Source organism: Cricetulus griseus, chromosome X (genome assembly GCF_003668045.3).
Source record: "Cricetulus griseus strain 17A/GY chromosome X, alternate assembly CriGri-PICRH-1.0, whole genome shotgun sequence".
Taxonomy (NCBI): domain Eukaryota; kingdom Metazoa; phylum Chordata; class Mammalia; order Rodentia; family Cricetidae; genus Cricetulus; species Cricetulus griseus.
The window spans coordinates 35,944,043-35,968,986 of NC_048604.1; positions in this window are offsets into that span (position 1 = coordinate 35,944,043).

Below are 24,944 nucleotides of genomic sequence, written 5' to 3' on the forward strand. Positions count from 1 at the left end.
TTTCTGGTAGGGGAATAAAATATTGCAGCCATCATGGAGAACATAATGGTGAGTGATCAAAAATAAGTTTTCATCCCGGAGGCCTTTCACTTCCTGGGTTGGGTTTATTCCTAGTTACTTTACTGCTTTGAGGCTGCCTTAAGTGGAAGTGTTTCCATAATCTCTTAGAATGCTTATTATTGATATATAGTGGTGGTCCTCAACCTTCTTAATGCTGTACCCCTTTAATACAGTTCCTCATGTTGGGGAGACCCCCAAACATAAAATTATGTCATTGCTACTTCATAACTCTAATGTCACTACTGTTATGAAATATAACATAAATATCTGATATGCAGGATCTCTGAAACGTGACCCCAAAAGGGGTCATGACTCACAGGTTAAGAACCATTGATATATAGGAAGGCCATTGATTTGAATGAGTTAATTTTGAATCCTGCCACTTTGCTGAACATACTAATCACTTCTAGAAGTGTTCTGCTGGAATCTGGGGATATCTTGGGTATAATGTAATTTAATCTGTAGGTAAAGAAATGGTGCTCAAAAGTAATGTGACCCAGACAGAGGGTAAACACCATGCCACATTCTCTCTTATTTCTAGATCTTAGTTCTGACTGTTTAGACTTGAGTAAATAACGTGAAGTAAACACAGAAGCCAATAAAGTAGAAAGCGGCCACAAGGGGAACTATAGAGAGGAAAATAGTAGACCACAATGGCTATGAAAAGATAAAGGAAAAATGGGGAGGATGACTTTAACTTGGGGAGAAGATAAAAGAGAAAAACACTATGGATTTTTTGAAATGCCATAAGTAAATGCTATTTCAAAAGCTTACTTAAAATACCTGTATACATATAGGCATATATATTACTGGAGTTACTGTAAGGATTCAGGAATTATGCTGGCCTACCCCTGTCACCTAGCAGAATGCACTCAGGCAGTACCCTGGTCAGCCCAGGAGCAAAGGACCCCTTTAAAAGAAAGCCCACTTACACCCTCTTTCTACTCTTCTCTTTCTACTCTTTCCCGTTGTTCCCCTGGGACAGACAGGACTCTCTCTCTCTCTCTCTCTCTCTCTCTCTCTCTCTCTCTCTCTCTGTCTATCTCTCTCTCTCTCTGTGATTCTTAACATCTTTTCTCTTCCCCCCCCCTCACCTTTCTAATAAAACTACTCACTTAAACTCTGTCTACCTGGCATGTTTGTCCCTCTGCCTCAGGCACCCTCACCTGCCAGGTAATCCACCAAGGTTCCCCTCAAGCTTTATCATAACAGTTACACCACGTGGAGTGATAATGCTTCCCCCAGAGCCAATTACTAACAAAATCCTCAGTGCCAAGAGACTCCCAAAACAGCATGGATTATTGTCATTACTCTTCGTTACTGACCAGACCTTGAATTTAAGACCCTATTGTTGAGGATATACACACTGGAGCTAGGATTTGAAGGAATTGAACTGGAGGTGACCAGCACACTTCTTCATAAGGACTACTTCTCATAGTCTTGGAAGGTGCTCTGCAAGCTGTCAATGGATAAAAGTGATGAGTAGTCCTATTTATCTGTAAAACCTATAAACCAAAACATGGCTGTTCCAACAATGTATCTCCAATGGTGCATCAGTGGCACCTTTTTCTTGAGGGTAACCAACAGCTGTCTAGTTAGACTTGAGGCCAACTTAATATGAAGGAACTCATGCCTGGTACTATAAACCTAGCCAATTACATATGTCTGTGAAGGTCATAGACTAGTGAGTATACAATTACCATTTCCTTAAATCAACATAGCTTCTAACTATATTCTAAAAATTTATCTATACATCCGTAGAAGCTTCTTTATAAAAGCAGAAGAGGGACGACTACAGAAACCACAAACTCCAGATAAAAGTGATTATGGGGTTCCCATTGCTAATTGGTACACTTCCAGCATAACGGCTACACCTAAGCATCAGGGAACAACACTGAGAAGTTAGTGGGAGACTGATTGTAAGAGCTAAAGGACCAGGACACTGCTGTGAAATTGTGTCTTCTACAAATGACAGAGATGTTGTATCCATAAAATCTTAACAATATGGTTGCCTAAACTAGACCTGCATAATGACAGTCCCGGTTGACGTGTCAACATGTCTATGGGAAATTTCACAAGATCCAATCCCTAGCTGAAAAACTGCTGGTGATTAGTGGGTGCTGGAAGGAAGAGAGAACAAGGGTTTATTCCTCAGAGACAAGACCCCTGATGGGTTATCCAATCCCAAGTGGTCAGCTATAAACACATGTATATATGAGCAACACTAAATAAACTCAGCAGGTTGTATACATGTGTATATGCATATATTTGAGACAGTTGGTTGTGTATATAAATATATATGTTATACACAAATTATATACATATATGTATATTCAGTAGTTATAAAAGAGGTCATGAATTTAAAGGGTTTGTAAGAGATGGAAGAAGTTGGAAGGGGATGAGGAGAGTGGAAATTATGTGAATACAGTATTTATACATGAAACTAAAATAATTTCATTTTTAAAAATTAAGAAAAGAGTTACCATATGTTCCAAAAATATCACTTCTGTGAGCAAATACAACTAATTTAGAGCAGAGACTTGAACCAATATGTGTATACCCACATTCATAGCATCATTACTCACAATAGTCAAAAGATTGAAAGAGACATGTAACTATGAACACACAAGTGAATAATCAAAGGACATAAGCTACATGGATGAACCTTCAAAACAATATGGTGAACCAAATAAATACACACAAAACCCAAATGTTTTGATTTTTACTTCTCTGATGTATGTAGTATAAGTTTACAGTAGGAGACTAATATTCAAAATATATAAGAATATATATATAAAATATATAAGAATATATATATTCAATTCAATAGCATAAAACCTACCAAAAATCCTATGGAAAAATGGGCAAAGGAATAGAATCAAATATTTCTCAAAAGACAAAACAAACAGAAAGGTATAAAATATTATTAATCCTCAAATCAGGCAAAGCTCTCACACCAGTATGCCCAGCACCCAGAAAATTGAGGCAGGAGGCTGGCCATGAATATAAAAGGTCAAGTTATACTACAAAATAAGTTCCATGCCTGCTTGGGGCACAGAACTAGACCTTATCTTTAGAAAAAATATCACTAACCTTCAAGAAAATTTATATCAAAGACATAATCATATCATGTCATGTCTACTTAAATGGCTATTATCAAAAGTAAAAAGAGGCTGAAAGATGTCTCAGTAGTTCAGAGCACTTGCTGGGATTGCAGAAGATGTGGTTTCAGTTCCTAGCACACACATGGTGGCTCACGATCACCTGCAACTACAGTGCAGAGATTCCATTCCCTCTTCTGATATCTATAGGTCCTGAAAGCACAGTGCACAGTCAGAAAGTCAGGTACACACACACACACACACACACACACACACAAATTAAAGAAATGAAGAAGGAAAGTAATTAAAAACAAGATAACAAATAGAAAGGATATGGATAAATAAATAAAATTTATATAAAATATTATAGAAGTTCCCCTGGAAAAACTAAAATTTCAAAAAATTAAAAAGCTAATTCTAAAAAGATAAAAAGGACAAATATGAAATAAATACTAATGGAGAACTTGAAATCTCACCAGTAATCCCTGGGTGGCTGGTTTATTATGTGCATTTGTAGTCAGTTTTTATATTGTGTCTTATGGTATGTAAATTTAATTTAACTGACACTTGAGATAAGCAAACCATTAAAAACAAAACTATCTTATGATGGTAATCTCACTGCATCTATAATTGAAGTAAGGATCTGGATCCTATGGGTCTATGCTGATATTTATTGCTACATTATTCACAATAGTTACGTTAGCCCAAGTGTCTGTAAACAGCTGAATAGATATAGAATGGATCATCTAAACAGGTTGCTATTTAGCCTTTAAAAAATGGGGAAGTCCTATGAAATTTGAAATATGGGTCAACATGGAGGCTGTCATGCTAACGTAGTTAAATACAGAGGGCAAATGTTTATGATATCAATCCGATGATTAATATAAAATATCAAACTCATAGAAGAAGAGAATTAAAGTACAAGTGAAGAAATCAGGGAAAGGGGATGAACAGGAGGTATTACCTGAAAGGAGCAAAATTTCACTAGTTCAAAATTAATGAGTCTTTGGGTTCTGTGTAAACCCAGTTCCTATAATAAATACTGTATTTTATACTTAGTATTTCACTCCTAGGATAAATCATGTTAACTACTCTTACTCCCAAATAATAAATTGAAGAAATAAAAATAATTTAAGAAGATACATTTAAAGAAGAGGGACATGTTTGCGACACAGATTATCATGATAGGCTCATAAACATATACTTAAAAGTTATATACATTTAATATTTGTAGCATTTTTGTGTTATACTATCTGCAGAAGTGCTTTTTGTCCAAAATAAAATGATTTCTAACAGATTTGGAAGAGGATCATGAGAGATTATTATTTAATGTGCTCAGAGTTTAATGTGCTGAGCAATAAGAAGATTTTTCAGACATGTAAGGAGCTTATGCAGGTATAACAGTGCGGATAGACCAAATGCCATTTAACTGGTTACTTTACAAAGGCTAAAATGTAAAACTTTATTTTATGCATGTTTTATCACAATTGAAAAATAAGAACAGAATATCTTTAGTGGTACAAAAATATACATGTTTATGCATCACCAAAAATTGTTGTCAATTTGTCTTCTATTTTGCACCTATAGACAAGGGCTTCCATCAACCTTGGTCAGACAGTCTTTTTGCAGTGGGCAGCAGTCGATGCAGAGACTTTCAATGGCCTAAGAAGCAAAGACTAAATGTTCAGCTAAAAACAGGTCATCTTTCAATTTCCACCCCCCACTAAAGATCAGTGAGCACCAAAGAGGAGGGAGTGGAAAGAATGCAAGAGTTGGGGTTTGAGGAGGTGTACTGTGCAGTCTTTTGGATATGACATTGCCATTGTACACAGGAAATCATAACAGTTGTGGTTATTTACATAAGACCTACACAAGATCAAGCAAACCAAAATTTCCACATCAATGAGGAAGATGATCTCCAGGCCCTAGTTCTTACTGAGACACTATTGTGGCTGCTGAAATAGTGAAAATTATTCTTTTTTACTATATTGCCACTGTTAGGTTCCTTATGCTCCAAAGGATAGCCCTACACCCACGAATATATGGGTAGTACTACCTGGACTTTGTGTGTTACCAGAAAATGGAAGAGGATGAGGAAGGACAAGGAGGAAGCAAGAGAGAGATTTTAGAGTCATGGGGGAGCTGAAGGGTAGATGCAGGGTGGGCAGATATATTGTCATATTTTATGGTATATATATACAAAATTTCCAAGGAATAAAAATTAATTCAAGAAATAAAATATGCAAACAAAACAAATGTACATTCATTTCTTAATTTTGCTGGGCAGCACGAACTAAAGTAGAGATTGTTAGAGTTTCAATCTAAATGAAAAATTGTAACAAGCACTGGTTTAATCTTCTGTTGAAACAATGGCACTTTCTGAATGCTTAGACTATGCAAAGTACTTTTCTAACACCCTCTTATTAATGTGTTAATCCTTTCTATAATCCTGTAGAGTAAATAATAGTGTTATCCTTATTTCACAGAAGATAAGAGAGCATGAAAAATCTACAGCAGTGACTTTTAAAGTGTTAATGCATAGTAAACTCACAGTCTACTATAAATCCCACATGGTAATTCTTTCTTACAAGCACTTGCCCACTTAGTTGTACTCCATTGCTGTGACTGATTGTTTTGCCACTTATCTTACTAACTAGACACTTCAATTTGGAATAAAAATTAAACATAAAAGTAAGTTCATAAAGTCTTCTTTTGGACAAATGTGTTAAGTAGAATAAATCTCTCTGCCCATATGTTATACAAACTTATCTATTCCAGGGCTTTGTGGTACCTAAAGCCAATAGTGGTTAATAGCAAAGACAGGAGAGTGAGCTTGGTTAAGCTCCATTGTAAGTCAGCATCCTCATTCATACATCATTGTAATTAAATACAGCAGCACTTGTGAGAGTACTTTGTAATAAGTAGAGACAGTGTTGATTGAACTTGGGCAAGAAAATATCCACTGATAAATTGAGATATGCTGAAAGGTGAGGAGGGAAATACTGAGCTCAGATTGCCTTCCTAGGTACTTTGCATCAGTATCACCTGCCAATAAATGTGCTTTTCAAATTGCCAGTGGTAATCCTCTGGTAATCCCTTGGGCATGTGCTCTTCCACTTCCCTCCTATAAGACTGTGGTAACAGTAATTTCAACCCCCAGCTTCTCTATCTAACAAGCAGATAAGCAAAATAGCAAGTGATCAATGTAACATTTTAGAAGTGTGGTTAAAGGAAAACAAGATGTTTTGTTCAATACCAAAACAGCAGTAGCAGTGGTCACACTAGGTGCCAAGAGTCAATCCACAACCTACATAGGCATCACTTATTTAAATAACAAGAATCAAAATACTACTTTCAGAATTTGCCAGGATAAATAGTAGATGTTAGAATACTATCAGATTATGTATTCTTCATTCAACCTATTCCAAAGCCTTGTTTTTATCTTTTCATGACAATCCTCACAATTTATATTTACCATATTTTTGCTCATTTTTAAACTAGACTACAGACTTCACTGGGGGACAGGAACTATCATTGTTTTACATTAAAAGTCCAATGCTAGCACAGTATGTATATCTAACATATAATTCAATAAGCATCTTTGAGGAAAGGACCTACTTGAAAGTGGGTCTAGACATAGGCCGATGCCCTTACACCCTAAACTACACTGTTATATTGTTCCAAACTTTCAGAGCCACATTTTGGTTAGCACCTCACTTCAGTCCACTGGAAAATTCCACAACAAAGGCTTCCAAAAGCTGTATCAAAACAGGTAGAGAAATTACAGACATCTACCCTAAAAAATCAATCTATTAGATCCTTTCTTCCTCTCTGCCTCCCATACTATGTAATTCTAGGTGGTATCATTCCAAGTGGGATACACACTCTTTCAAGCCATCTAATCACACGGAACAGGACTGGTAGGGGTTTGCACTTACACACGTGTTCGCGTGCACACACACATGCACACACACACACAATGTCTACTCTACTCTCTGGCCCTCTGTTCTAATTAGTTCTTTTTCTAAGTTCCTTGATGGCTCTGCTTTGAAAAACTGTTAAAATTAAAAGAACATTTCCCAGATTCAATCCCCTCCTTGCACTTCCAAGCCATCAGTTGTCTATTTATGACTGTGTGCTTCATTTTACTAAGTTCTATTTCTAGGCCACTAATATCATCTCATGCAGAGAGAGATGTATTCAGCATTCCATGTGGTGTCATTTTCTGAAGGGGGTGAAGTCTCATTTTGAATGCCTTACTATTCTTTCTTACAGAGTTTTGGAGCACATAAACCAACTGTCTCAAAGGAATAGCTCCCTTCTGTTCCTGCCATTCCTATTACTGAATTCTAATGGTGAACAGTAAATATATATAACGTGATATGGTTCCCAAGAAAAACAGTACTTTCCTCTGGGAAAAATTTTAAGTTCTACAGGACTTAGTAAACTCCAAGAACAAAAGGCAAGGCAATAACCTATAAGAAACTCAAATATTCACACCATAATTCACTGTCTTCAATGTTTTTCTTATTGCAAATGACTAAGTAATACAGAATCTGCCATGACTGAGTGTTGTCTTTTAATGAATTGATGTAGACAATATGAAAATTATCATTAAGATAATTTTCCTGAGTTCCATCCTCAGATCCCATAAGGTGGCAGGAAAGACCTGACTCCTAGAGCTTTCTTCTGACCCCCACAGGCTTACCCTATCCAGAAATCAGAGAGGGTGGAAAAGAGGCATGAATAAATATTTTAAATTGTCATTAAACAATATGTGTCAGGCACTAGTTATGTGTTTTCCCATTTATCCAGTAGCTAATGCTCCCAGCAATTCTTGGAGTTGAGACTACTACCATTGCCATTTAATACAAGAGGTAACTTAACTATAGAGTGGCAAATGACTTACCCTAGGATCAAAACTTGTAAGTAAAAGTTGAGACTATAATACTGACTCCAAACATCATAGTTTTAGTATCCACCTATCTTAGTTACTGTTCTTTTGCTGCAATAAAACACTATAACCAAGGAACCTTATAGAAGGATGGGTCTAGTTGGACTTAAATTTTCAGGGAGATGAGTCTATCAGGGCAAGAAAACAGCAGGAATAGTGGCTGGAAGAGTCAGCTAGGAGCTCACAACAGAACAAAACACAAAAGTACACTTGGAGTAGTGTGAGACCTTAAAATCTCAGTCTTCCCCCAGTGATATATTTTCCCCCAGCAAGGTCATACCTCCCAAACTTATCCAGAAAGCACTGTCAGCTGGGTACCAAGTATTCAAATATTCAGAGAAGAACAGAACAACTCCTAAACCGACCTAAATAGAGATATGGTGCATGTGTCATTCAATCTACCACACTACTTTATAATGCCTTTCAGGGAGACAGTAAGGAATGATATAAGAGGACTAGCTGAAAAAATACATGAAATGATTTTAGCTTGTTTCCATAGTAAAGAAAATTCAAAGAATCCAAATATGAAAAGGTAATTTAGAAAGTGACATCCTAACATGTAAGGAAAAACTTCAGAAAAAGAATATATCTAAGAAGAGGAATATGTACAGAAGAGAGAAATTTAAATAGACAGAAATACCTCTCAGGAGGAGGTCATGGAAAGTGACTGCCAAAAGATGGGTGTCTCTTGAGGATTATGAAAACAAGATTATAGTGATGGTTGTATTCTAAAAAATATGCTGGTTTGAAAATTTTATAATTGTGATTGTGTGGCATGCCAATTATATGTTAATAAAGGTGTTTAATAAAACAATAGAAAAGGTAAGGATGAAATTAGAAAGCTTAAGCACATACTAACAGAAACATGCTTTAGAAAAAGATATTACAGGCTGGGCGTTGGTGGCGCATGCCTTTAATCCCAGCACTCAGGAGGCAGAGGCAGGCAGATCTCTGTGAGTTTGAGGCCAGCCTGGTCTCCAGAGCGAGTGCCAGGATAGGCTCCAAAGCTACACAGAGAAATCTTGTCTCGAAAAACCAAAAAAAAAAAGAAAGAAAGAAAAAGATATCACAAAGACTAGATGCTTTTTGACCATAACAAAAGACCTCTTCCTAAATTTGCCTGCATCATTGCCTGTCCACATAACAATGCCTCCTCTGGAATCTGTGCTTGGTTTCTAAGAGTGCATACTTACACTGAATCTTCTTTTTGGAAATGAGACTAATGTTATACCTAATTCAATTCTGTTTGTGGAGAGGTGTTTAGTACAGAAGTCTGGGGGTTGGTGAGCAAGGAAAAGTTATGTCACTGTCAGCAGAAATTCAAGAACAGTATTCTGAGAACTGATAACAAAAGATAACAGGGACTAGAGAGAACACAGTATAGACCTTCTGGTTGCAGTGGGACTTGGCTACATATCACATCTTGAAGGTTCTTCAATGAATTGGAAACTAGTCCTTTAAACAAAGACTTTTTATGCTCCACTTGTCAGTCTCTGACCTGAAAATGATTCCAGTGCTTATACTTATACTATGTCACAGAGTATGTACTCAGCATTTCTAATAAAATTTGGTCCATTTTTTCAGAAGTTTACTGAAGCTGACTTTTTCCCTTGGTTACAATCCCCATTTAATTAGTCCAATAGGAAGGTAACTATTCTTATTTTTCAGTCTCTCTAAATGATCCTTTTAACTGAATATTGTCCTCGTCCCTGGAAATTGTCTTTTTTTAGATTTCTTAGACTAAGTTTAATTGATTGAAGATTTATGTTCTTTTATTTTTTCTTTATTCTTTTATTTAAATTAGAAAAAAGCTTGCTTTACACGTCAATTCCAGTTCCCTCTCCCTACCTTCCTCCCAGTCACAAACGACAAACATGGTATATACGCACCCATACATGGATTTTAGACATAGAGCAAAGGAGTACAAGCCTACAGTCCACACTGCCAGAGAAGCTAGGATATAAGGAGGACCCTATGAGAGATATATACATGGTCCCCAGGTAATTGTCTTAATGAAGAGCTTTTGTATCCTACCTCTTATTTTAATACATTTTAGAGTTGCTAAGTAAACACAAGGCTTTGTATATTCTAGGCAAGCTGCCTATAATGGACCTATATCCCCAGCTCAAGGATTTCATATTTTAATTCATTGCTTAATGATAAAGTGAGACCGATCAGAGAAATAGATATATAACCACAAACTGCTAGAAAAGACAAATACTACAAACACAAATATGTCTGACCTTATAATTAATGATTAATGAGGCTGTTTTGATCAAGCATGTCACTTGAATTACTTCACTTCCAATAGTCCATGTTCCCAATACTGCAGAATCATCATCTGTAAAAACACCAAGGATTTATTAAGAAACAGAGGAGCATGAACATCTTTTTACACAAACAATTATTTGGTGACCTTCTCCATTGAACCTTTCCTTAACTAATCGTGATTTAGTGTTAGGGCATCATCCATTCATTTCAAGGATAATTTCCCCTGACTTTGTAATAGATGCTCCGATTTAACCCTTGACCTTAACACCACAAGTTCCCATTCTTGGCGAAATGAACAATGTCCTAGTCTAATAACTTTCTCAGTAGAGCATGTTCTCAGGCCAAGCAAATAAATGGGGTCAATTTATATAGCATCTCTGGTATCCATTATTGTTGCTAAATATATATTTAGAACTTGTATGAGCCACACAAGTAGAGTCCAGTATAGTGATCCTGCATTCAGTTTTATTAAATCTTGAATGCAATAGATCAAGTAATGTTTTAGAATTTTAGAATTCCAAGCTGAGTCTTAGGAGCCTCTAGAGAAGTTGTAAGGGAAAATAATGAGTTCACAGTCTCATAACTGATTCTTAATCCCTCTTTAACCAAAACAATTTTTATATGTTTACTATATCAAGATTAATATACTATTTGATTTGAAAAATCCTATGAGTAAAATATCAATATTTCACAAATCATTACTGTAGACTATCCAGACATCATTAACCATGGGCAATTATGAAATCTCCAAATAATGAATTTAGAGTAACAAAGAAAGCAAGCTTCTTTCTCAAAAATACATGGCTACATTTGCTATCCTTAAGTTATCACATCCATTTATTGAACATTTTTTCAGCCTCAAAGTATAGCTAAATGTTACCAGATGCTACAATGACAAAGAAAAACATAAAGCAAATGGAATAGATTGAGAAGAGTAGTGGGTAAAAAAATTATTTTGATAGGGTGAGAGTCAAAAAGGCCTCCGAGCAGGTGCTATTTAAGGTGAGATAATATGGAGAGAAAAAGATGAAACTGGAACTCAGTGGACCAATGAAAGAGATGTAGAATGATTCATTCTGGCTTTAGAGGACAATTCTGCAACATTAAATGAGTTAAAACATGATTGAGATGGCATTGAAAAGCCCAGCATGGGTTCTGGGGATCAGTTTCATGAGGCCAATCTTGCAAAGCTAGTCCATTACCTAATGAGCCATTTTACCAGACCTTTAAATTATATAAGGTTTCCATATATTACACACAGTATACCTCTTTCTTATATTGTCTACTCCATAGAAAACAAGGAGGGAGGGAAGGAGGGAGAGAGGAAGGAAGGAAGGAAGGAAGGAAGGAAGGAAGGAAGGAAGGAAGGAAGGAAAAGGAAAGCCTAGTCCTGAGGTTGTTTGTGAAAAAAATTAGAGAGAACTAAGAAAGCATCAAGAAGATTGAGCACTGTAATTAAAGTGAGTAATGAGGGTAACTTTAACTATTGTTCTCAGCATAGACTGGGGAAAGTATTCAAAAGAAACTTCCTGAGGTCAACTATAAGATTCTGATGACAGATTAAGCATGAATTTTAAAAAAGAGAAATCAAAAATCTATTTCTTTAGATTCAGCATTAAGAACTTGGAACTGTAACTAGATCAATGAAATCAGATGAAAAATAAATAGAGCATCATCACAATTAGGATTGACCAAGGTCAAAAGAGGAGTAGAGGATCAAGATAGAGCAAATTATCTAAGTTTCTGGGATGTATGAGAGAGAGAGAGAGAGAGAGAGAGAGAGAGAGAGAGAGAGAGAGAGAGAGAGAGAGAGAGAGAAGCCAGTGGGATATAGGTGTCTGGAGAACAAGAGTGACAAATAAATTGAGGATTCATCACATAGTAGTGACACAAAAGCTAGAAACCTGATTGAGAGTGTGTGTGCCAGTGATTACAGATGCTGAAGAGAAATTAGGCTACAACTAAATCCTAGAAAACACCAATGATTACAGGCCGGGGAAAGAGGTGAGCAACCAAGCTGCAGAGAAGAATCACTGTCAGAAAAGGAGAGACATAGCAGGATGCAGTACCATGAAGTTCTACAGGAAAGTATTTAAGGAAGGATAATATAGTGATCTTTGTCAACAATTTCAGGAAGATAAAATAAACTGAAAACAGAAGTGATAATAGAATTTCACAATTGCACAGAAAGGTAGGAAGTTTTAGAAAAGAAGTAAGAAATATAGTTTTCAACTCTTTCTGATATACTGTCACTTATCTAGACACTCGAATATTCAGGAATAAGAATAGCCATGCAGAATAATGAATGGAGTGAAACAAACTAGAGAGAAAATTGTGAAGAGTAAACAACATACAAATGTTTACTTTCCCATTATTGTATAATACTTTCAGTGGGGAACTTTAACAAATTCTTTGATTTCTGAATGGTTAAAGGAAACAACCTCCCAACAGATGTTTCTAAAGAAAGACTGAATCAGCTGCCACCCCAAGAGAATAGAATAAGTCAATACAGATTCAAAATACATAAAGGGAAATGTCAATAGTAATCCTGTACAGACAACATTCAAATCATTGTAGCAGAAATATGCAGATACAATTTAAAACCATGACCTACGTCTACAAAGGATCTCCTAGGAGCCCCAGCCCTTTCTAATATTGCAATATACAATCAACCCTGGGTCTTTCTGGCCAATGGTTAGCCAGCTCATTTGCCACTGATTTGAGTGTTTCACAAGTACTTATCTTCTAGAAATAGTAGAAATGGACTTCTAAACAAAACAGATGAAATATACTTGCAATTACAACAAATCATCCAGTAATGGCTCATTTTAGAGTAAAGAGTGTTGCTACAAGTGTGAATATAACTCTTATGTTGAAATTAATGTACAGCACTTTATTCATTGCTTTTTCTCTGTATATGAGCTTGTTCATCAACAAGCCCACTCTAACATCTAAGTGCACTATACTTTTAAATCACATGATGCTCAATCTGTTATACTTTCCTATATTAATAATGATGAATTTGTGCCCAATTTTTTGTACACTTTTCTAAAATTATCTTATACTTCCATTTTAAAGGTAAAATAGATGTATTTTGTATTAATTAGCTAGACTTGTAGAGTTTCAACAGTTTTCCCCTTAAGTCTATTTATAACAATAATTGTATGAGTTCTTAATGCATAAATAACTCTTTTACAAGATTGATTTTTTTAGAAAAGTTCTTTTTGCATAGCTTAGGCTAGTCTGGATCTTATTATGCAGTCAAGGATACTCTCAAACTTGTAATGCTATTTTCTTTCTGCCTCTCAAACTATGAAATACACATGTGCCACTATGCCCAGCTACAAGGTGATCTCAATGACTTTGTACAAGACCTTCAATTATATACAAGAATTTTGGGGGACATTATAATATGTATGCACTTTGGTCACAAAAAGCACCACAGATGCTTTGGGGAGGTTTTGTTTCAATGAGATGAAATTATATCCCACTCTTTCATATCAGCTTTCAAATTGAAGTGCTGTAAGCATATTAGCCTGAAGCAATCCTTTGCTCTGATAATTATCTGAAGATTTAGAAGACTTAGAATTACAACATTAAAGACAAAAACAGAGATACAAGCAAGGTAACATGATATGTGCTCCCCATAGAAGTGTCAATCATAGTTTTATATTTTAAAAAATCAATACATATAACAAAAGCCCCACAGTAAAATTTATATTTGTTTCCACAAAAATGAATTGCTAATCTGTGCATTATATATTGAAATCTACAAAATGCTCATAAAAATCCAAGACCTAAAATATGCAGGATACCATGTATATGGATTGTATAACTCAAAATGTCTTATTTCCCCAAATTGATACAGGTTGATTTGAAGCAATTCCAAAATGAAAACACATCCACAGTCTTCATGGATTGGTAGAATTAATATTGCAAAAATGGCTATCCAACCAAAAGCAATGTATAGATTTGATGTAATCTAAATCAAAATTTCCACAATATTCTTTACAGAAAATAATCTAAAATTCCTATGGAACCAAAAAAGATCCTCAGTAGCAAAGAATACTGGAAGGATTGCTATTCCAGGCTTCAAGATATAAAACAACATGGTGCTGGTTCAAAAGCATCTATGTAGACCAATGGAATCAAATAGAAGACCCAGCCATGCGTACTTGTAATTACAGCCATCTGATATCTGACAAAGATGGAAAAAAACATATACTGAAAAAATAGCAACTTCAACAAATAGTGCTGGGAAAACTTTATGTCCACATGCAGATGTGGGAAATTAAATCCGTATTTGTCACCCTGCACAAAAATTATATCCAAGTGAATCAAAGAACCCAATTTGAAACATGAAACAATGAAAATGATAGAAGAAAGGATAGGGAAAACATTACAAGATATAGTTGTGAGAAAGGACTTTCTGAATAGGAACCCATGAGTCAAGGAATTAAGGCCAACAATGGACAGTTTGGACCTCATAAAACTAAAGAGCTTCTGGGCAGCTAAGAAACAATCAAGGAAAGAAACTCACAGAATAGGAGAGAACATCGGACAGAAGTTTAATATCCAGAATATACAAAGAATGCAAAAAATAAAAACAAATGAATAGATGACAGAATTAAAAATGGGCTTGGGATCTAAACATACAGTTTTCAAGAGAAGAAATAAAATGGCTAAGTACTTTAAAAAGTGTTCATAATTCTTATCAATTAGGAAAATGCAAATTAAAGTGACTTTGATATTTCATCTCACTGTAGTCAGAATGCCTAAGAGCAACAAAACAACTGACAACAGACCCTGAAGAGTTGTAGATAAAAAGAAACACTCATTTACTGCTTTTGGGAATGCAACATGGTGCAGAGACTCTGAAAAACAATGTGGAGAATCCTCAAAAAAACTAAAAATAAATCTACCATGTAAGTCAGCTAAACCATTTCCTTGGCATATGCCCAAAGGACTCAACATCCTACTGCACCAATACTTGCTCATCAATGTTTATTTTGCACATGTTCGTAATAACCAGGAAATGGAAACAAGCTTGATGTTCTTCAACAAACTAGTGAATAATAAAAATGTGCATGTATAGCCGGGCGTTGGTGGCACTCGCCTTTAATCCCAGCACTCGGGAGGCAGAGGCAGTTGGATCTCTGTGAGTTCGAGGCCAGCCTGGTCTCCAGAGTGAGTGCCAGGATAGGCTCCAAAGCTACACAGAGAAACCCTGTCTCGAAAAACCAAAAAAAAAAAAAATGTGCATGTATACTATGGGATACCATTCAGCTGTAAAGGAAAATGAAATGAAAATTTCAGGCAAATGGATGGACCTAGAAAAGGTTATATTGAGTGAGGTGATACCCAAACCTCCAAATCCTTAGATAGGGCTACAAAACACAGAGTAACCACAGAAACCAGGAAAATGTAAAAGGACAATGGAGTGGGTGTTAGGAGGAGAATAGCTAGAGTATAGGTGATATGAAGGGGCTCCAACTGAGAGGAGGGAGGGAGGGGTGTCAATAGAGAAGGAGAAAGAGGGACAAGTGACAAATAACACCAAGGTTGTTAGACAAATTCTCAAGGAATGGTCTTGAGCTAGCAGTACTCCCAACAAGAACCATAAACTGAAATTAATTAATTAACAAATTAATTAATTAAAACAGTAACAGGCATAAGAAACTTCCTTTCAAATAGTTGGTCAGTGTTGTCCAAATGACTCCCCAAACAATACAGGTTAGCAATGTAGCCCTTTCTTCCCTCTCAGTAGATGCAGATGAGCCCCAGGTGAAGGCACTAGACACTTAGGACACAAATATCAATGATTAGGACTGGATATGAACTGAGAGTCTCTTTCCTTCAGTCTAGGTTTTATGGCTCTAGAATATACTATGCAAGTTACCAAAGGAGGAAAGAAATAAATTAGTCCTGTTCAGCTACATCTATGAGTCACAACTACCAGCACAGGAAGATATACACGAAAGTATAATAAGTGGCACTCACATGTTGATGGCAAGCAACAACTGTCTAATTGGACTTAAGGTCCGTTGAACAAGCGGGAAAGCATGCCTGGTATTGGACACCTAGTTAGGTCACTTGGACTTGTGAATAGATCTTAGAAATGAATCTGTTGAAAGTTTGATAGACCATTGTAAGTCCTTACTACATTCTAAATCTTATCCTTAATACCCACAGATAAGATAGCTACTGCCCCCCATAAAATGATACTTTTTACAGTAAATGAATAGCATTGTAGAAAACCCACAACAATACACAAGGCAGAGATCAACAGACAGTGGGAATTTCAGCCCCAGTAGACACAGGCACATCACAACAGCTGCCATTTATGCATGTGTGGCTCAGGGAACATTGTAGAAGAAGAGGCAGAAAGATTCTAAGAGCCAGAGTACCAGAAAGTCTATTGTGAAACACGTTTTCTTAAAAATAGTTGCATATACAAACCCATTAAAATGGCCATATTAATGGACAAGTTAATGTGCAAGAGGGAAATTTCATAAAGTCTCTCTTCTAGAGAAAGAGCTACATGCAACAAATGACTGGTAAGACAAAGGGGAATTGGCCTCTACCAAGGATGAAACCCTTTGTTGATATCTAAAGGAGAGCAGTCAGCTTTGAAATCATATACACAATATTAACAAAACAGACTCAGCAAGGTGTGTGCTTGTGTGTCTGTGTGTGCACATACACGAATACATATATATTTATGTAACAACAGTAAAGAAAGCAACACTATCAGCTTGTCAGTGGGGGTACATGGGAGGGCTTTGTAGATGGACAGCTTGCAGGAGCTGGAGAGAGGAAAGGGAAGGGGGAAAGTGATAATTGCACTCAATTAAAAGCATACTTAAAAAGTAAAAAAGTCATAACAGTATTGTTTCAGACATAGAAAAACTTACCCTAAAATGTATATGAAAAAAGCATGGGCTCAAGAATAACTAAAGTTACAGTAATAGCTAAAGTGTAAGTACTCATTCTACTTTATATAGACACTCCAGAGAGTATTACCATAGTGTAAGCTTCGACATTTAAACCAGTGGAATAGAGGAGAGAATTTAGAAGTAAATTCATATTAATATTAATATGCTCAAGGGACTTTGAATAAAAACACAAATATTTGGTAGAGATAATCACCCTCTTTAGCAAATTACCCTGGAACTACTGAGTGCTTTGGAACATACAACTGAAATTCCACCTGCACCTCCCATGTTACATAAAATGTCTAGAGGCAGATCATAAACTCAAATCCAAAAGAAACTGTGTAATGTTTAAGAAAAGGTGAGATAGTCATCAATCTCATTATCAGGGGAGGGCGTTTAAGGTAGCCTATTCACTGTTGCTTAGATGGTTAGTTGGTGTCATCCTTGTAGGTCCCTGGACATTTCCCTAGTGCCTGATTTCACTTTATACCTATACTGGCTCCCTCTCTGATGGTATCTTGCATTTTGCTCTCCTCTATTCTTCCCCCTACACAAACTTTCTGCTCTCTTATGTCCTCCTCACCCCGCTTCTTCTCCCCTTCTCATTCTCCTAGCTCCTTCTCCCCTCTCCCATGCTCGAAATTTGCTCAGGAGATCTTGTCCCTTTCCCCTTCTCCAGGGGAGCATGTATGTCCCTCTTAGAGTCCTCATTGTTACCTAACTTGTCTAGTGGTGTGGATTGTAGGCTGGTAATCCTGTGCTCTATGCGTAAAATCCATATATGAGTGAGTGCATACCTTATGTGCCATCCTAGAGCCTTCATCCAGCAGCTGATGGAAGTAGAAGCAGACAGCAACAGCTAAACACTGAACTGAACTGGAATCCAGTTGCAGAGAAGGAAGAGTGATGAGCAAAGCGGTCAAGACCAGGCTGGTGAAACCCAAAGAAACAGCTGACCTGAACAATGGGGAGCACTTCCCACCAGAGTGATCACTGGGAAACCAGCATGGAACTGATCTAGACCCCATGAATGTGGATGTTAGCGTGGAGGCCTCAGAAATCTATGGAGCCTCTTGTAATAGATCAGTACTTATCCCTAGCACAGGTGTGGACTTTGGGAACCCATTTCACATAGAGGAATACTTCCTGAGCCTAGACACATGGGGGAGGGCCTAGGCCCTATCGCAAAGGATGTGATAGACACTGAAGATACCGCCATGGAAGACCTCACTCTCCCTGGGGAGCAGAATTGGTATGGGATAGGTAGGGTGTTAGTGGGGGACAGGGGAGGAAGGAAGGGAGAGGGAACTGGGATTGACATGTAAAACAATCTTGTTTCTAATATAAATAAAAAATGGAAGAAAAAAAAGAAAAGGTGAGATAAAAATCCTCAAGCTCTAGTAATTAGAAAAGATTTCATAGTCATGAGAATTCACAAAGGATAGTTATCCATAAAAGGATAAGTTTATAAACTGTATTATATTAAAATTTTTGGTGTTTTTAATTTTTTAACATATTTATTTAAATTAGAAACAAGCCTGCTTCATATGTCAATCCCAGCTCCATCTCCCTCCCCTCCTCCCCCACTAGCCCCCATCCTATTCCCCCTCCGCTCCCCAGGGTGGGTAAGACCCTCCATAGGGGATCCCCAATGTCTGTCATATCATCTGGGGAAGGTCCTAGGCCCTCCCCCATGTGTCCAGGCTGAGAGAGCATCCCTTCATGTGGAATGGGCTCCCAAAGTCCATTTGTATGGCAGTGACAAGTATGGTAAAGTATACCAATATAAAATTCCTGTGATGTTTATACATATGTAAAATAATATCATGGACAGAAAGTAAAGTATATTGATGTTAATTTAAATGTTTTCATTCATTTATTATGTATGTTTATGTCTGTGTATATACTGCATCATTCATGTGTCAATCACAGAACAACTTGTGGGAGTTGTTTGTCTTCTCCACCATTTGAGATCTAGCAATTGAATTCAAAGCATACAGGGTCAGATTTAATGGAAAATATAATTACCTACTGAATCATCTCACTGGCCCTCAATAATATCTTTGTTTTAATCCTTTTACTTTTCTTTTTCTCTTCTTCCCTTATTTTCCCTCCACTCCTCTCCTGCCTCCTTCTTCCCTCTCCCTCTTTCATCTTTTGTGACACAGTCTCATTAAGTAACCTAGAGGGTCCATGAGCTAAAAGTTGCCCCATGCTGTCATCTCCTGAGTGTTGGGATTACAGGTGTGCCCCACCATTCCTGGCTTGCACATGAGTGAAGGTACAGTACAAATAAAAGTATTATAAATCAATGAACATTTAAAACAAAATTGATAATAAAGTATGTATGTGAAAGTGGACATATTTCTCATGTAGGAGGAAGCTCTTCTGTAGGCTTTCATATTAGTGGAATTTGACTTTTCAGAAGCTCTTTTGTGCTTATCTGATTCTCAAGTATGTTCTCAGTGACATAAGTATACTTTAGTCCTTTCTCCTTTTGGTGTATTACATTTCTTTGCCTGTTTCTTGACATGTTTCAAGAGCACTATAGCTACCACTGAAAGGCAAGTGGGGAAAACCTCCTTTTGGGAATACAGGACTGGAAGATATATATATATATATATATATATATATATATATATATATAATATAATATATAATGATAGACTCCAGAGCAGGTGAGACCCAAATAATAATTATAGACCACATGCTTCTTAACTCACTGTCTTCATCTGGCTGTGTACCACCACCCTTGCTTTACTACCCTGCCCCTGGCAAATACCATTTGCATTGGGGGTTCTAGTAAGATACTGATACTGGGATTTCAAAGGCAATTAATGCCATTAGAGATAACCAGAATGACTGAGGACTCATAAATGACAATGATGCTTTGACCACATTTTCCAGTTTACTGTTGCTGACTTTTAATGAGATTAGTCAACAAGATTGTTGCTCAAGTTAGCCACACTATTGTTAGAGTAGATAATAGGTCATAGTATGTAAGTATGTCCAACTTGCAAACTCATAATTTACTAAGTAGTCTCTGATATCTACCGGTCAATTTGATCCCTTTGTTCTTGCATTATGGCAGAGAGGAGAACATTGGATTGGTACACTGTACAGACAAGTAGTTGAGATCCAAACCCCTGACATTAGAATTTAAAATTTTTAATTATCAGTTTTATAGCTATTATATGGGAGACCTTGAGTAATAAATTTTTTCTTGCAGGTAGTACTTTCTACAGGGCCTACAATTCTAAGCCAACCATTCAACAAATACTTATTGATAACCCAGAAAATGTCAGACACTATTCTAGGCTCCAGAGATGTGTTAGTTGTTAGTAAACAAGTCAAACAAAATACCTTGCCCTTACATTGTCTTACATAGTAGTGAAGACAGAAAAATGATAAGTAATATTGGTGAGTACATTATGTATCAAAAAGTAACATGTCCCAAGCTCTTTCTTCTTGTCCCATTTATATACACATTGGTTTTGTATCTGGAGATAATGCTCTCCTCTCTGGAAAACATCACAAGCTCTATCTCAGTGCTCCAGGTTCTAATAAGTCAAATTTTTAGCTGAGTCCTAATCTCCTACCATGTGCTCAGCATCTGGTTCTCAGGCAAGGCCTTCTGCTCTCAGCTTGTCTTGTCTCCTTGTGTGATGCAAAATGGTAATGGATTGGCTATTGACTAAGGCTGAAGAGAAATGAACATAAAAGTGCTGCTAACAGAAACGAATTCAAAACTTCTGCTTTCAGAACTATGTGCCTGATACATATTTTTTCTATGTCACCATTAAGTACAACTACAATGCTGAAAACTACAGTAAAAATAAATATCAGAAGGTTCTGAAAAGCATAGAAAAGAAAGCACCAAATCTCAACACCAAGATAAAAATGAGTTATGTGAGTTATGTGATTTTATCTCCCCTTATATAACTCTGGGTTAGTATTGTCAATGGTACAAATGAAGAAAAAGAAATCTGAGTTTTACTACTCAGAGAACTAGGAAATAAGTTTAACAAGGGATGAAGCTTTAGACTATATGGTTTTATTCTAGCTAAATATCATGTAAGTATGGGGGACTAGGAACATGCTTTCCACCAATGCAGGCTGAAAGTAAAGCTTCAATTTCCATATGCCCAGGGTTGTATAAGTTGGGGTAGTACTAGGTAAGACTTTTATTACTGGGTATCTAGGAGTATTACCATCATAGGACAAATGTCAGAGTTGGACATCTGTTTCCTTATAATTAACAAAATCCCATCCTTTTCCTCATTATACCTAGCAATCCCTGTTATGGTTTACCCGTTGTGTATCACATTTCATTTAATCATTCATTAATTGATAAGCATATATGTGGATTCAACATCTTAGTTATCTATAGAGAAGAGTATCTCTATAACATGGACATGGAAGTATAGCACTAAAAACTTTCCCTTTAGATATATGCCCAGATGTAAGATAGCTAGGTAATATGAAAAAAATCTATTTTTCTTTTCTTGAAGAATTGCTATACTGATTTCTGTATTGTCTCTACTACTTCCTACAACAATGTTTGAAGGTTAACTATTCTCCAAATTCTCGCAAACATCTGGTATTTTGTCCTTTTTTGTCATAAATGTTCAGAGATGATTATATCTCATGATGGTCTTAAACTGCATTTCTGTGACAGCTAATGAAGTTGATCTTCCTTACTTTAAGCTGTTGCCTATTTGAAAGTCTTCCTTTAAGAAGAAGACTGTGCTGGAGAAACCTGCAGAAACAGTTGACCTGATCTAATGAGAGCACGGAGACCCTAGTCATAAAGCTGGGGAACCCTCTAAATGTGGGTGCCAGCTAGCAGGCCAAGGCATCTATGGGACCTCGAAAAGTAGAGCCAGGGTTTATCCCTAGAGCACAAATGGACTTTGGGAGCTCATTCCCTATGGAAGATACTATTGCAGCCAGATACAGGAAGGAGGGCCTGGGCCCTCCCCCAAATGATGTAATGGACTTTGATGATTCCCCCATGGAAGGCCTCACTATCCCTGGGAAGTGGCTGGAGGGTGGGTTAAGGGGGTTGGTGGGGAGCATGGGAAGGATGGGAGGGGAGGGAATGGGGGAATGGATATGTAAATAAGTGTGCTTCTAAAATAAATAAAAATGAAATAAAGAAGTACATATACTTACTCTCTACCTACAATAGTTTGTTACCTGCTTTATAAAGAACTAGTGGAGCTTAAAGATTCTCAACACAAAGAAATGAAGAATTGCTAAGAAAACAGAAATGCTAATTATGCTGACTTGATCATTACTGCACAGAAGTACTGCAGCATCACAACACTCCATAAATACATATGATCTAATCTCAAATCTTAATTTTAAAACACAAATAAGTACAAGCATTTAAAAGAAAAACTAAATCCAACTCCACTTAATTTCTTGTAAAAATAGAAAATTATCATTTTATTTTAAGAAGCAGATATTTTCCTACCCAACCAGAGAAACAAAAATTTGCAGCCAATATACCTCACAAATACAGATAAAATAAGACTTCCAAAAATGTTAACAGTTACATCTTAAACATATAAAAGCAGTCGGTATAAATTATGTCACAATGGTGTTTGTGTCAGAGGTACATGAATCATTCAGTATTGAAAAATCATTAAATGTGCTCCCTGGAAAGCCACTGGCTATACCAACCAGGAAACCATGTAGGCAATCTTCACTCTCCGCCCCTAACACCTATTTCCAATCCCCCAGCATTGTAGCAGTCAACATGCTATTTTTTTTCTGCCTCTATTTCCAGGGAATTACCCAGATCTTTTTCTATAGCCTTCCCCCAACAATCAATCCCTTTGGCTCAGCAACCAGCACCCTGAAATCCACTGGCCACACCTGCCAGTAAATCAGGTAGGCTATATTCACTCTCCCTCATGTCCTCTGACTCTAATACCATACTATTCTACCCATCTCTGTAGCTTCTCCTTCCTCTCTGCCCCCATTCCAAGAATGTACAAAGGTCTTAGTGGAACACCAAGCTTTCCCACTCCTGTGAACCTTCTTAGTCTCCCTCCCCAGCTCATATCCATTTCTTAGTGTCAGCTCTTAATACCTAGAAACAATTCTTCCAAAGACACCCAGTGGCCACAGAAGTGTTGCCTATCAACACACAGCCAGTACATTGTCCTGAGAACCTGAGAAAGCAACAGAAACCAATGAACACAACACCCATCCAACAACAAAAGACCAGATATTAACACCTCAAATTATAATCATGACATGGCAGCATTTGTGTCAGAGGTATATTACTTATTTAGTATTGACAAATCATTAAATGTACTCCCTGGAAACCCAGATGCCTAGATGCCAGCATATAAACACTGCAAGAGGCAGGACCAAGAGAATATAAGATATGAAAGAGAAAATCTCAGTTATTAAAGAAAATATAGATGAAATAGATAGTTTGGTCATGTTAACAAAAAATGTTAAATCTAAAAATACTCCAGGCAGAAACTTCCAGGAAATCTGGTAAAATATGAAAAGACAAAATTCACAAAACAGAAATAGAGGAATGAAAATAAACCCAGGTCAAAGACACAGAAACTATTTTCAACAAAATAATAGAATAAAATTCTCCAATGATGCACAAAATGTTTATTCAGTCATAAAGAAGATAAAGGACAAACTTTAATTTTAGGAAAATAGAACTAGAGACCATCATGTTAAGTAAAATAAACCAAACTCAAAAGAAGTTTTATCTATGTATTGTCTTCCACATGAGGTCTTCAGAGAAGAAAGGGAAAAAAAATCAATGCCATGAATACAAAAGTGGGACTACTAAGGAAACAGATAAATAGGTTGGGCAGGGATGTTAACAAAAGATAACAAAGGAGGTGAATATAATCAAAGAATATTATAAATAGTAATGACTTAGTTAAAGTTTCAGTTGCTGTGAAGAGACACTATGACCATGGCAACTCACAAAAAGAAAACATTTAATTGGAGTGGCTGGCTTACAATTTCAGAGAGTCAGTCCATTATCATCATAATGGGGAGCATGGCAGTGTGCAGGCAGATGTGATACTAGAGATGAGAGCTTGCAGGCAACAGGAAGTCAACTGACATAGTGGGTGGTAATCTGAGCATAGGCAACCACAAAACCCACCCCCACAGTGACACACTTCCTCCAACAAGGCCATACCCACTCCAACAAGCCTCACCTCCTAATAGTGCCACTCCCTACGAGATTATGGGGACCAATTACATTCAAACTATCAGACTATCACAAGTATTAAAATATCACCATGGAATTTACAATCCTATACAGTTTAAACACACGCACGCATGCGCGCGCGCGCGCGCGCGCGCGCGCGCGCACACACACACACACACACACACACACACACACACACACACACACTTTTAAAAAGGGGGGTGTAAAAGAGATCAGGCATGATGGTACATGATAGTAATCTCAGTACTTGAGAGGAAAAGACAGGAAGGTTTCTATGAGTTTGAGATGAGCCAAGTATACATTGTGAGATCCTGTCTCACACAATGGAGGGTAGGGTAGGGGAGGGAAGGGAAAATGGAAGAGGATAGGAAAGGAAGGGAAGGGGAGAAAAGAGAAAGGAA